This window comes from Rhincodon typus, chromosome 11 (assembly GCF_021869965.1).
Source record: "Rhincodon typus isolate 14 chromosome 11, sRhiTyp1.1, whole genome shotgun sequence".
Taxonomy (NCBI): Eukaryota; Metazoa; Chordata; class Chondrichthyes; order Orectolobiformes; family Rhincodontidae; genus Rhincodon; species Rhincodon typus.
The window spans coordinates 29,784,125-29,799,673 of record NC_063342.1 but is presented as its reverse complement, the minus strand read 5'-3'; the positions used below and the strand labels follow the sequence as shown (position 1 = coordinate 29,799,673).

The following is a 15,549-nucleotide window of genomic DNA, read 5'->3' as shown; positions in this document are numbered from 1 at the left end:
ATGGCTAATCCCCATAGCCTACATATCCCTGGACACTACGGGCAATTTAGCATGGCCAATCACCTAACCTGCACATTTTTGGACTGTAGGAGCAAACCGGAGCACCCAGAGGAAACCCACGCCGACATGGGGAGAATGTGCAATCTCCACACGGATAGTCGCCGGAGGGTGGAATTGAACCCAGGTTCCTGGTGCTGTGAGGCAGCAGTGCTAACCACTGAGTCACTGTGTCACTCGTAAGGTGAGAAGGGAAAGATTTAAAAGGAACCTAAGGGCAACCTTTACACACAAAGGGTGGTGCGTGAATGTAATGAGCTGCCAGAGGAAGTGGTGGCGGCTGGTACAATTACACCATTTAAAAGGCATCTGGAGGGGTATGTGAATAGGAAGGGTTTAGAGGGATATGGACAAAATGCTGGCAAATGGGACTAGATTTATTTAGGATATCTGTTCAGCATGGACAAGTTGGACTGAAGGGTTTGTTTCCATGCTGTATATCTCTATGATTCTAAGACTCTATGAGCAGCTTATGTCCATGTCAGCACAAAAGCATCTGATGTAGATGCGTGAGATGTATATCTGTCCCTGTGTTCAAAACAATATGCCAGAAACCTGCATGCCACTGGTGTCCCTAAACTACAAACTGAAGTGTTTAAGGGGCTGAAATGGTGTGACAGTTGATCCATGAGGCATGAAAACTAGTTGAGGTTGATAGTTTATGGTACATGAAGTGTTGAGGAAGATGGCGGCCACAGAGCGTACAGGAACATTGAGCAGTGGAAACCTTTGGACGCTGGCTAGGACAAATCAGAGAGCTGTTGTCAAGTATTTAATATCCAGAATTTGCAGAGTCTAGTTTCGCAGGCTTATAAATAAAGCCAACTGAGGCTTTAATAACACTTCAAGCTAAGATAAAAGCAAAAAACTGTTGATTTGTTACTCTGATACAATAACAAAGTGCTGGAGAAACTTAGCAGTTCTGGCAGCATCTGTGGAGAGAGAAGATGCTTTAACATTTCAAGTTCAGTATGACTCTTCTTCAGAATAACCATATGGATCTTGAAACATCAATTCTGTTTCTCTCTCCAGAGACGCTGCCAGATCTGCTGAGTGTCCCTCGTGCTTTCTGTTTTGTTTCATAAAAATAAGGTCATTGCTGCTCAATGGTGAAATTCAAAAGTTGACATACAAGGTTCGGTAGAAAAAATACCAGAACTTTTCTCAACATTTGGATGCTGATTTTTTTTTTGCATTCTCCCTGTATTTTAACCACTTCTCTCACCATTGTTCACATTGCACCCAGAGAGGGAAAAATTCCACCCTTTCTGCAGATGACGTCTTTGTCACCATCACTGACATGTCCTTTGCTCCATAATAGCTTGGTATTCAATCTTTCTTGGCTGCCAATATATCCCTCACTTTCCCTTTGTTTCACCTGTCCCTCCCCCTCTTTCCAACAGCATAAAACCCAAACTTTCTACCACTCTTCTGTTCTGAACAAGTGCCATTCTGGAAGCAAAACATGACCTCTGTTTCTCTCCACAGATGCTGCCAGACATACTCAGTTTCTCCAAATTTTTTTTTGTCTTTATTACTGGATGTCTTGGCAAGACAAACAAATAAAAAGTCAGTTGTAATCTACATCTATTATAATTGTTAAAGATATTTCCACAATACTTATATTGACAGCTAAGCAATTCACATCAGGAGCCAATGACCCTGATTTTGCAGTAGAAACAATGAGACTATCAGCACTCACTGTAATTGAAGTGTAAATCAGACTGAAACATCTGGCATTAGTGCAGTTAAATGTGGAAAGAGGAAGTTGCTGCTTGAGTTGCCCTGTTTCTCCAGATTCTTTACTATAACAGTAACCCATCAACAGGGTAGACATTGAAACATGGGTGATTGAACAAAATTCGGCTACTTATACAAGAGGTACCTACTAAACATCCCTGAAATGGTTCCGTTTGTCCTATGCATATTTTTAGCAGCACAGTAAGTCAAGTACTGCAAAACATCCACCATCAAACTGAAAATTAAGCACAATATTGTGGAGACTCATTTGTTCAAATTTTAATTAATCCTGAAGATATTAAAGTCTCTTAACTTGCTCTCTGCATCTCTTTTATCCCTTTCTTTATGCACATTATTCAGCATTGAATTCAATATTTTAAATTACACTTCTTGCATCACCTCTACAGAAGGAATCTTATAGAAAGTATTTTTAATCACCCTGTAAGGACATATTATGACACACCTCTGGGTGTTGGTCATTCTGTCCCAGAGGGAGAGATTCTACCACTGCACCTCAACAGCCTGGAAGGAATCTTATACTCTTTGCAAGTTTTCATGGGTCGGGAGCAGTCGGTTAAGGTAGGGCCTTTAGTACAATAAACAGTCAGAGAATTTATACAGCATGGAAAGAAACCGTTTGGCCCATCATCCCATCACATCTGTGCCAGGCACCAAATGTTCATCTAATCTGAGCCCATTTTCCAGCACTTGGTCCACAATCTGCGTACTATGGCATTACAAGTATTTATCTGAATACTTCATAAATGTCTCGAGGGTTCATGCCTCTACCACCCTGTTAGGCTGTTAGTTCCAGGTACCTACAACCCTCTGGGTGAACTTTCTTTTCCCCCCCCCGCCGCCTCAAATCCCCTCTCAGCCTCCTGCTCTTTACTTTGAAACTATGCCACCCTGGTTACTGACCCTTCTACTGAGAGGAAAGGTTTCTCCTTATCTACCCCATCTATGCCCATCAGAACATTGTACATCTCTCTTATTATCTTATAGGAGGCAATTAATTAATATGTTGCCATTTAGTTACAACAGACAGAGGATTCCTCAGACAGGAGGCACAGTCAGAAAGTCTAAAACCATTAGGTGATGATGCAGGTAGGGGAGTGGAAGACAACTGTAAAATGTAGGCACTCACCCAGCAGTTTAGCAGAGTATTGCTGCAGCTCCAGTATAAGTGTTTTTACTTTTTGGGGAGGGGGATGGATTTAAAGGCATCAACAATGGCATCCCACTTTACTACCAGGATGCCATCGCCAGGCATCCACGAGTCCTCTGTCCAGTTGGGGTTCTGTCTAATGTCGCCAAGATGCAGGCAACCTCATTAATTTGCATTCAAGTGGATAATTAATTAACCTAATTGGCTCCCTGCCATTCCTGGCTGGGTAGCCAGTACCGGTGAATTGCTTTAGATACAGTAAAAGAAATTTGCAAAAAAAAAGAAGAAAAAGTAAAAGGACAGAAAAAGAAAGTTTCACAAAATTTAAAATTTAGTTAACAAGAGAATTAAAGTCAAAGAAGATAAGCAGGATAGTGTGTAAAATGAACAAGGATTCTTAACGCATGAAGTACAAAACTAGACGTAGGAATGGATTGAGAAACTGACTGAACATGCTGTGTTTGCACTTTGCTCCTGCATCCAGACCCGTGTCTACAGGACTAGAAAGATTCCATCCCGTGTTTCTCTCTATTCTTCAGTTTTGATTTAGGAGAAATCCAGTTGCTTGTCTTTTGTCACAGGTTCCAGATCCCCTGCAGAGGGCGCTGTTCTACTTTGGAAGTCCAATCAAGACACATTCCAGTGTAGAAGCATTCAAGACTGTCTGCAAATTTAAATATAATTAACGCCCGGCACCATTCATTTATCACAAACCCCAAAGTCAGTAACCAATTAAACACCGCACCTGTCCAAGGGGTTTTCCAATTTTCGGTCGAAGTCTGAAAGCGGGACGTTTTGTGGAGAGAAGCTCATAGACTATTTTGTTCAGAAAACACACTGGATCAAGCATCAATTCAGCATATGATTGGCTGCCAGAGAGGCTTTCCAGTAGAACTTCACAGCCGGGCCAAGAAGTCTCATCTGCCTGGAGCTGCAGGCACGGTTACATCATCACTGCCCAGAACCTCAGGTGCAGGTTCAGAAGAATGAAAGGCAAGTGTTGTATAGAAGGTGCTTTCTGGGGTTGGGGCTCACAGGAATGGGTGGGGGGGGGGGGGGGGGGGGGGAAAGGGGGTAGCCTCCAATTAATGCGGAGTGAGGAACTCCCTCTCCCACCAATTTGACAGCCATCCCACACTGGTTAACCAGCCAGGTAGTCTTGTTCTTTCTTGCCACTTATCCCATCTGTTCACCAATTGACCACTTAATAGACGAAGGGTTAGGAAGACGTGAGCCTTCCCATTCAGAACTCAATTTCCAAGGTAGTGTATAGTATCTCTGTTGTATGCCCTTCCTCACCAATTCTTGGAAAAGAAAAATTCCGTCCCATGAATGGAAGTCGATTAAAAATCACAGTCCAGAAAATACTGCAGCAGCACCTCTCTCAGCCAATGACACAAAGTTCTGGAATGTCGAAGTGGAAACAGTGCAGCACCATTCATCAATACCATGTTTAATGGTCTATCTCATTAAACAATAAAGCAAAAGGATAGTAGAATAAATTAAATGAACAACGGACATAACAACAGTGAATTATATTAGATACAATAAAAGAAATAAAAAGAAAGAGGAAAAAGTAAAGGACAGAAAAAATGATTTACAAAATTAAAAATTTAATTAAAATTTAGTTAACAAACAAATCAAAGTCAAAGGAGGTAGGCAGGATAGTGTGTGAAACGAACAAGGATTCTTAACACATGAAGTATGAAATGAGTCCGCTGTCCATCACGATCAGAAAGTTTTCAGAAGGGCAGAAGAATTGTTCAGCATGACCAATTCCCTTTGAGTTCCTTGCAGTTCATTTCTACAATCTTTGAAACCCTAGATCCCAAAAACACTCTTGCCGTTCTAGGGGCAGAACATTTGGTACATTATGTCTCTAGACCCATGTATTGTTTCCCAAAATTATTTTTCTGAATTTGCACTTTTGAGGGTCAAAACAGCTTTGAATCTGAAAATTACTGCTTTCCCACACTAACAAGTATATGCATGTCAATACTACCAAGACAGCTGGGCATCATAGACTATTTACTGTCCATTGCTAAGGGTAGTGGTTGGTGCTGTTCATAAATGGGTGGTTGCATTTCCTGATATGACAATCATGACCACACGTTAAACATTAGAACTTAACTGGCTAAAAGGTGCTTGGGACACCCTAATGTAGCACAAGACACTTCACAAATAGAGCTTCTTTTCAAAATAAAACCATTAACAAGTCTGGCAAGGATGATAACAATTTTACAGAATATTCCAAAATATCCCAAAAATTGGAAATAATATACAACAAGGCAATGAGTAAAATGTCTTCCATGTACTAAATACAGGAAAAGAATGAACATGTTTGTGATTTCTCTACAAAGAGTAAATATTTTCTGAACTTCTAGATACGCACATGGAAAAAACAATAGGCTCAACCTGTCCTTTAGTTCTCATTTTTTTCCTACTAATCCAACTTCCAAATCTTTGGATCGTGCAACTTTTGTTAGTGTCGCAAAATTCAGCATATAATACCTTGACATAGTACATAATTCCAGTCCATTCAAGCTGACATGAACATGAGTGCCTTCAGTGTAATAAATTGTGTCTTTTAAAATATGAAACCATTTTTCAATGGTGAAAAATATGCAGCTTTGAAAAGCTTAATGTTACTTTAATATAAGTTGTAAAATACACTTTCTTTTGAGAACTGAATGGACCAATCTTCCCAAAATTCATTACTGGGGTCAGAATCACAACAAACCATTGTAAGTTATGGACCAGATATGTTTTCTAAGACAGATTACCTGAATGGGTAAGGAAACTAAGAGCTTGCAGAGAACATTAACTTTTAAATAGATGATTGGGTGGCATAATACAGTTTTCCTTTTTAAGGTACATTGCACTTCAGTTAAAAGGGGACATCTCCCTCTGCATAGTCACTCCAAATCTCACCTCCAATACTTAGAATTCATATGTCAGAATCAAGTTGTGCTGGCAAGCACTTTGCTCTCTAGGATTCAGTAAATTGCACAAGCATATGTTTGGCAACATCGTTGGATGTTGCCACAGATATGATCTCTGCTCAACAACTTGCATTTCTAAACATTTGATTCCCATCATACCCATTTTGATTGCCTTGAAACCCATTATAATCTCTAGCATCCTTTGGCTCTGATAAAAGGTCATCAATCTAAAAGAGGCTACCTCACCTGCTGTTTCCAGTATTTTCTGTTTTTATACTGCCATAGAGGTTTACAGCATGGAAACAGGCCCTTCTGCCCAACTTGTCCATGCACCCAGTTTGCACATTAATTCAGTTCCATTTATTGCAAAGTTTGTGCAAGAATACCTTCCCATTCCGAAGTGGTTGATGTTTGAAAATACACTCGGAGACATAAATGTCACAATTTGTTTTGTGCTGAATACAAGGTTCATATTTAAAAAGTCAATCAAAATTACACAATTGTTTAATTGAGACACTGCAGTGTAAATCAAATTTTGTTATACTCACTTTTATTTTTAGCTGAGTCTACTTTTTATTTTTTTAAAAACTTATTTTGATTCATTCATAATTGCACCTAAAATTCTACTGTTAGAAACTTCAAGGGTTCTTTAGGATTTTTAAGTACTTTTCTTTTCAAAAAGATCTGCCAAAAATGTTCCTTTGTGTTGACTTGTATCCTGACAACAAGTATGGATTACCCTTCCTCACTTCAATCTAACACATAGCAACATTTGAATAAATATTTGATTTTTTAATCAAACAATTGATAAAAGGCAGAACGTATGTACTCTAATATCTTTAGTTAAAAAGACCAGTGTATTACTTTCAACATTTGACAGTAGTAACTTGAACATCAAGTGGATAATTGGAAACTACGCCAACTTTGTCACAGCAGGTCCAATATTACAACTTCTTCAGTGCAAACATCTTGAGCCTACAATTAATAAGAGTTGAATAAGATGAACCACTAACAAGAAATAACTGTCAAACCTGCAAGTTTTCAGCAAGGAGGTTTACTCTAGATTATCTAACGCATCAAAAAGCTTTGTATTTTTCTTACCTAAATTATCGAAAAGGGTGTGATGAAGTTTTTTTTCTGATTTTCTTCTCACTTGATCACAACCTGAGAGGAAACAGATATGACTCAATCAACAAAACACACAAGATTAATAATATGGGCATTACAATAACACATTATATATTACCTCAACAACTGGTTTACATTACTGTAAATATTTAGATTCCATATACTCCACATCGCCAAAATTTTTTAAAATCGTCACTTCACATCATTTTACATTATTTCATCTTCTTTCTTTCAACAAGCAATAAATCACACAACCTTTCTCAATTTAAATGGAAGAATCTGGACCATAGGCAGTTATAATGCATTGGCTATACATAACCTGCCAACTGTAGATTGTGTAATCTAATTATGTTAAATGTTTTTACCATCAGCTGGTTCAAACAACAACAGTGCAAAACATAGTCATAAGACATGGAGGTCTCTGACAGTAATCCAGACACATTCATACATGGAGTGAACTGCCCTGTTTAAATTCTGAAGGCCGAAAAATATTGGGGATACTGCATTCAAACAGGCCACTCGATAAACCGGGCTCATGCCTATGTTTTACCCTGCATACTGCTCTGATAAAATCTACATACCTCATTCCCGTTGTCTTTCAAAACCTGTTCCTTGATCCATCAATCCAATCTTTCTTAAACACCAAGAGTTTTTGCCTATCACAAAACCTGTACAGCTATTGTATTTAATACTGCATCAATGGTCTCCCAACAATGATAAACAGTCTGCTTCTATTTATCCTACCGCATTCTGCCATAATTTTAAAGATTCTGCTCTGTCAAAATTCTTATAGCAGGTGAAGAGCTAGAAACTATCATTATCACTAAGGAGGCAGTGCTGGGCAAGCTAATGGGGGCTAAAGGTAGACAAGTCTCCTGGCCCTAATGAAATGCATCCCAGGGTACTAAAAGAGGTGATGGGGGAAATAGCAAATGCACTAGTAATTATTTACCAAAATTCACTGGACTCTGGCTGTTTTCCAATCTGCGGGAACCACCCCAATGTGACGCCTCTGTTTAAAAAAGGAAGTAGACAAAAAGCACGTAACTATAGGCCAGTTAGCTTAACTTCGGTAGTGGGAAAATGCTTGAATCTATCATTAAGGAAGAAATAGCAAGACATCTGGCTATAAATTGTCCCATTGGGAACACCCAGCATGGGTTCATGAAGCGTAGGTCATGTTTAACTAATTTGGTGGAATTCTTTGAGGACATTACTTGTATGGTTGGCAATGGGGAACCTGTGGATGTGGTGTATCTGGATTTCCAGAAGGCATTTGACAAGGTGCCACACCAAAGGCTGCTACACAAGATAAAGTTGCACGGTATTACAGGTGATGTATTGGCATGGATGGAGGATTGGTTGACTAGTAGAAACCAAAGAGTAGGGGTAAATGGGTGTTTTTCTGGTTGGCGGTCAGTGGCTAGTGGTGTGCCTCAGGGATCAGTGTTGGGACCGCAATTGTTTACAGTTTAGGTGGGTTAGACATGGGAGATTTACGGGAATGGGTCTGGGTGGGATGTTCTTCGGAGGGACGGTGTGGACTTGTTGGGCCGAATGGCCTGTTTCCACACTGTAGGGATTCTATAATAATAATAATAATAATTTACATAGATGATTTGGAGTTGGGGACTAAGTGTGATATGTCAAAATTTGCAGATGACACTAAGATGAGTGGTACAGCAAAGTGTGCAGAAGACACTGAAAGTCTGCAGAGGGATATAGATAGTCTAAGTGATTGGGCAAAGGTCTGGCAGATGGAGTACAATGTTGATAAGTGTGAGGTCATCCATTTTGGTAGGAATAACAGCAAAATGGACTATGTTTTAAATGGTAAAAAATTGCAGCACGCTGCTGTGCAGAGGGACTTGGGTGTCCTTGTGGATGAATCGCTAAAAGTCGGATTGCAGGTGCAGCAGGTAATTAAAAAGGAAAATGGAATTTAGTCTGTCACTGCTAGAGGGATGGAGTTTAAAAACAGGGAGGCTATGCTGCAGCTGTATAGGGTCCTGGTGAGGCCACACCTGGAGTACTGTGTGCAGTTTTGGTCTCCTTACTTGAGAAGGGATATACTAGCACTGGAGGGGGTGCAGAGGAGATTCACTTGGTTGATTCCAGAGTTGAGAGAGTTGGATTATGAGGAAAGACTGAGTAGGCTGGGATTATACTCATTGGCATTCAGAAGAATGAGGAGATCTTATAGAAACATGTAAGGTTACGAAGGGAATAGATAAAGGTAGAGGCAGGGAGGTTATTTCCACTAGCAGGTGAAACTAGGACTAGGGGGCATAGCCTCAAAATAAAGGGAAGCAGATGTTGGACTGAGGTCAGGAGGAACTTCTTCACCCAAAGGGTTGTGAATCTGTGGAATTTCCTGCCCAGTGAAGCGGGTGAAGCTACCTCGCTGAATGTTTTTAAGGCAAGGCGAGATAAATTTTTGAACAGTAAAAGGAATTAAGGGTTATGGTGTGCGGGCGAGTAAGTGGAGCTGAGTCTCAAAAAGATCAGCCATGATCTCATTAAATGGCGGGGCAGGCTCGAGGGGCCGGATGGCCTACTCCTGCTCCTAGTTTTTATGTCCTTATGTCCTTATGTTATCTTTCTTCAGCTATCAATTCCCCTACACCTCCAACCCATCACAGGGGATGATATTTATAAAGCTCAACACAGGGCGTTATCTTGCCTTAAGCCAATTAACAGCTCATCAACCACTAAGTTAGTGCAAAATAGCCAGAATGGGAGCAGACATGCCCCTGACACTTCAGCTCGGAACAGACCTCCACTCAACAACCCAGCTGTACAACAGATACCCCAACAGTTGTCATTTGATATTAATCAGGAGCAAGAAACCAAGCCTATTTCTCCCTTCTGAATCCAGAAGAGTTGAAGCTGATTCTGCTACCCCTTATATCCATCTCCAGCTTACCTGAACTGACTGACTAGACATCTGACCCAGAACATATTTATGAGATAACTCACCAAAGTCATGGAATAATTTCAGTTTAATCTTGATTTTTGTTACAGATTGCCTGAATTTTCTTCTATGGTGTTAAAAATTCAAACTGTATCCATACATGAGATATCTACACACCGTGCTTACCCCACAGTGAGAAAGGCTGATATGAGTCAAATCTATGGAGTACAATGCAGAATTCATAATTCAGCAAAACAAGCTCCTATTTCACAGATATCAAAGTGAAGCCCAGTTATAAGAAACCCTACAGTCCCTTCCAATTGGAGAAAAAGTAAAAAGTAAATGAGACTGTACTGTTAAATTTAACCAACATTATCGGGAAAGACCTGTAGTCTCTTGATGAAACAATAAACAGAACAGCTGCTAAGAATATGTAATAACCATAATAGGAATCACAAGGGAGCCCTCTTCTGGCTCAGTGATAGTGTCCCTACCCCTGAACCGAGACACTGGGGTCAAGTCCCACCCATGCCCCAGAGGTATGTAATAACATCTCTGAACATATTGATTAGAAACAGTTAATAAAATGAAGGAAAGACAGAAAACAGGTCTGTTTGATAATATTCCAAATTTAACTATGTAATAGAGCATCTTCATTTGATAATCCACTTATCTCTTTACCTATAAAAGACTGTTTATAGTTTATTTATAAAGTTATGTACTATGTCTAACTTCTCTCTATATGGCTGGGAACTTATTCTATTTTAGAATGAACCTTAGGATGTCTCTTACGTTAAATACAAGTTGTCATCATTAGACCATAGAAGTAATGAACACAAGATGTTCCTGGGTCTCTGGCCTTTTAATACATTGAGTATTTAGTTTAAAACAGGATTTTTAGATGTCAAGGTTTTATTCTACTATTAAGAAACATCATGAACATGTTTTGTTTACACAATGTGGTACACAACCACATGGTACAGGGATTACTTATTTCAATCTGTTATCTATGCAAATTTAGAAGACCACAGCAACGGTGGTACTCTGGTGCTCTATAGTAAATAGACTGGACAGGGCAAACGGATCCAAAATAAACTTCAATCATTCCACATCTATGGGAGTCTTTTCTATCACAACTATAATATTGTGTACCTCTCTGAATAAGTTTTGCTCTAGTTCAATAAACAATGGTTACTCATGCTTAAAGTTTGAGAGCCTGCCGAGGTGTATCAAATGAAGACCTTCCGTAACCATGATGGTTCCCCATCAATTCTCATAGCTGGAAGAATGCTAATTCAACTACCCCTGGAGTACAGACCCAAGAAAAATGACCAAACTCTACACAATACACTACTTAAAGTCTCATCAATGCGCAACACAACTGTAACAAAACTTCATTAAGTTTACACTTCATCTTCCTTGTAATAACATTCCATTGGTCTTCCAAATTACTTGCTGTAACTGCATGCTGACTTTGTGTTTCATATACAAGGGCACCCAGGTCTGACGGTACCATAGCGCTCTGCACTCTGTTCCCATTAAAATAATATTCTACTTTCTTATTTGTCCACGTTGGCAGGAACATCTCAGATTTCCCCACATTATACTCCATATCACCACTATTCAGTCAGGGTCTTCATCCAAGTTATTAATTAAGATCAGCACTGATACATGTTGCACTCCACTAATTTCAGTTTGCCATGTCGAAAATAATCCATTTTTCCCTCTCTCTGGCTTCTGTTAACCAATTGATCCTATATCAATACCAATATCTCAACCAACACCACAAGCTCTTATCTTGTCTAACAATCTTTAATGGCACCTTATCAAATGCCTTTTGGAAATTCAAATGCATGCACGTACTGGTTCCCTTCATCCAGCCTGCAACACCCTCAAAGAACTGTAATAAATTTGTCAATTTCCCTTTCGTAAACCTGACACTGTCTGGCCTGACCTGACCAGTGCTGACTCTGCCCAATTACGAACTTCTAAAATGTCCTACTGCCACCACTTTAGCAACAGACTCTAGCATTTTCTCAATGACAGACAATGTAGTTTTCTGTCTCTCTTCTTTCTCGAACAAAGCTAATATCTGTAGTTTACCAATCCAATGGGACCTTTCCAAATCTAGGGAATTTTGAAAAATTACAACCAATGCATCTACCATCTCTGCAACCACTTCTTTTAAAATCCTAGGATGCAGGTCATCAGGTTCAGGAACTGATCAGGCTTAAGTTTCTGTGGCATTCCCATTACTTTTCTCCAGCAACAGTGATTGCATTAAGTTCCTCTATGCTTTTAGTTGTTTTTTGTGTCTTCTACTCTGAAGATGGATATAAAATACTTGTTCAAAGCCTTTGCCATTTCCTTGTTTCCAATTATTAATTTCCCAGTCTCATCCTCTAAGGAATAATGCTCACTTTGGCTATTCTTTTCCTTTATACACTTGCAGAAGCCTTTATGGTTTGCTCATGTATTTTTTGAAAGCTTTCTCTTACACTCCAATTTCTACCCCTGCCTTTTTTGATCATCCATTTCTAATTTCTAAAACTCTGACAACTTTTTGGTCAGCTGCTTAGCTTCACAGTATTACAACCGTTTCTTACAATTTGATGCACCCTCAACTTCCATAGTTTGCCTTGGATGCTGCAGCTTTTCAGGAGAAACTTTCTTCCGCAACTCAGAGTTATGAAATATCTCTTGAAAAGTCTGCCATCGCTTCTCGTCAAAAATTGACGGGTTCATAATAGAATGAATTAGAAACTAGCTACAAAATTTAATTTGTCCATGTTGCAAATATATTGATAATTATACCAGCAAAGTACACCAACCATATTTGGACATGCGCTAAATAGCACATGTTTGGACTAATATTTATCTAGTTAATACAAACAGACAATGTTCACACTGGACCAAATTTACAAATAAATTCAAAAGATTAAGGCAACAAATCACCGAGTTAAAATTAAAATATCATGGCTGTATTCTTGGTTACAAAATCACATTTTGGTCATTCATTCGACACGAAGAATAATCAAGGAATGAATGAGAAAACAGCCTACTGAAATACTTTTTTTTAAAGCTATTGTTAGATTTAAAAAGACACAGAGATACGGCTAACATCCACCAACTCCTAGTTACAGCTGCTTTCAAAAAACACCTAACATTGGTTGATTTTATGAACTTTCATTAAAATCTTGAAACATTTCAACATTGGATTTGACTAGGGCAATATTTGTTCTCGAGGGCAACATCATACCAAATTGCTCTCCCTCTATGCACACAAAAGGAAAATGAATGCATTTTTACAAATGACAAAATATATAGCTTTACTGCTGATGTCATAGAGACTGCATATTTTGATTTTTATTCCACCAAAAACTATGACTGTCCATTTTAAAAACCCATTAACAGGCATTCAAAATTAGTTTATTAGGGTGATCAGTTGTATAGAAGGGCTTTCTTTTAATTTTTGGATATATTAAAAAGTACTTTCCAGTTTTTTTTTGTCTTATCTTCGTTAAACGCAAATTTTAGTTGTAGCTTGAAGAATATTTGCCTTCTTCTGAAGTTACTTTTGCAAGGCACAAGTAAAAGAGTTTTTTAAAACAGTAATACCTACTTCTAAAGATACAGCGAATAAATCAAACAGATGTCTGAATCTATCTCCCTCCCTCCACAGGAAGACAGAAAACTATTATTTAAAAGCACAGGCATCTAAAATCAAAGGTGATGAGAGTCAAGCAAGCAGGTAACTATGTAAGTGGATTCAGCCAGAACCAAGGTTCTAAAAGAAACAAATACTCCAGCCACAAAGGAGCTCAGTTTCTGGAAAACCAGATTGATGTCATTAATGTCCCACAGGAAAGAAACGAACGCAACTACACCGTCAATGAGGACAAGCATAAAATTGGACTCGTTGCTAAATCATCAACGGATAAATTCCAACCTATTTGGAAAGCTGGATAGTCAATGGTATGAAATTGTCACCTATCCAATGAGGTTGCTCCTTGAGTAAAAATTCAAAGAACTGTGGATGCTGTAAATCAGGAACAAAAACATAGTTGCTCGAAAAGCTCAGCAGGTCTGGCAGCATCTGTCAAGGGAAAGCAGAGTTAACGTTTCGGGTCCGGTGACCCTTCCTCACAACTGCAACCCCAGAACTTCAGTTGACTCATTGTGTAGTCTCACCATCCTGAAATTGTCACTGAAGTCACTAAAATAATTTGATGATCAGTGATTCACTTAATACTACGTTACAAAGATACCCTAAACTGCCTTTATAAACTCTTATGCACTGGATTAAGTGAATCTACTGTCAATCGACAATTTGTTGTTCAAATTGCCAGATGCCATTGAAAGTGGGCAAAGCTAATAATGTTGTCATTATTTATTAGTATTTATTTGTCTGAAAATAAAATATCTCCAAAAAAGTAATCGATGATTTTTAATAAACTATGGTACACAGATAGGGTCAAACCAAAGGGAGAACAGATTGTAACGTTGAGTTGGCGCAGCACACTGGTGGCACATATTTCTCAATGTTGCCTTCACTTACTTACCAATATAACTGAAACACATTATTCAAAATAAATAACAAACTTTAGTTAGAGTTTCTCTTTACTGTGACTATATTATGGTCTTAAGATGGTAATGTATAGCAAAGGACTCATCACAACACGCAGAAAAAGACTTGCACCTACATAGTATCTTTCACAACACCAGACATCACAAAGCAGTTCACAGCCAATTAAGTCATGGCTATAACGTAAGAATCACAGCAGACAACGACAAATAACAAATTTCCCACAAACAGCATGGTGACCATGGCCAAATAACTTGTTTTGTAATGTTGAAGGATAAATATTAGCCAGGACACAGAGGATAACTTAAGAGAGTTCCATGGGAGAATTTACAAGTATTTTTATTTTGGAGAAATCTTCCTTGCTAAACTCTTGCCTGTTCTTCAGGATTGGAATTGGGATTCTGCACCTTCCGAGGTGGTCCAGACCAGAGGAGCTGAAGGAGAGCCTGGGCACAGCAGATTCGCAGAAACGGACGGACAACTTGGGCATCACAGACTTTGAACTTCCCTGCACAACTCCTTGCTGTCCTTTAGCCTGGATTTGGGGGCCTGCCTGGTGGCTGAGGTTCTGCGGTTCATGGCCAAGGAGACCCGACAGCCCGAGAAAGGCCACGTTCTCTGGTGAGATTTGACCTGGCAGGTTCTTACGGCCAGGTGGACTCAAAGGGACCTCAGCAAAACAACAGCTCTCACGGAAAAGGTCACGGGGGGGGGGGTATTAAACGGGCCTTACCAGCAGAAGGGTAGGCTAGACTTGAACCCCAAGGATGTGGTTGGTTTGATGGGCTACAGAAATTTACTTCAGAGCAACATGTTCACCGACATTATGGCAGGTCCATAAGCTATCCGGATACATCCACCAGAGCAGGCAGACAGGATCACTGAACAAAAATGTCCTGCAACTCAATTTATTTTATGGAGAAAAGTGGGCTATCAATTTAGCATCCCATCCCAATGAGGGCATCTTCAACAGTGCAGGCCTCCCTCCATACCCTGCACTGGTGTGTCAGTTTTG

The 15,549-nt window shown here is 39.4% G+C and overlaps 1 protein-coding gene across 2 annotated transcripts in view; it reads right to left on the bottom strand.

Annotated features, from left to right (window-relative positions):
* Positions 1 to 15,549, bottom strand: part of LOC109912945 (BBX high mobility group box domain containing) — a 210,186-nt gene that overhangs the window by 152,216 nt on the left and 42,421 nt on the right. For both annotated transcript variants that reach the window (XM_020512394.2, XM_020512395.2), the window contains exon 2: positions 7,009 to 7,071. The gene's annotated coding sequence lies outside the window, so the exon portion shown is untranslated. The remainder of the gene's footprint in view (positions 1 to 7,008; positions 7,072 to 15,549) is intronic.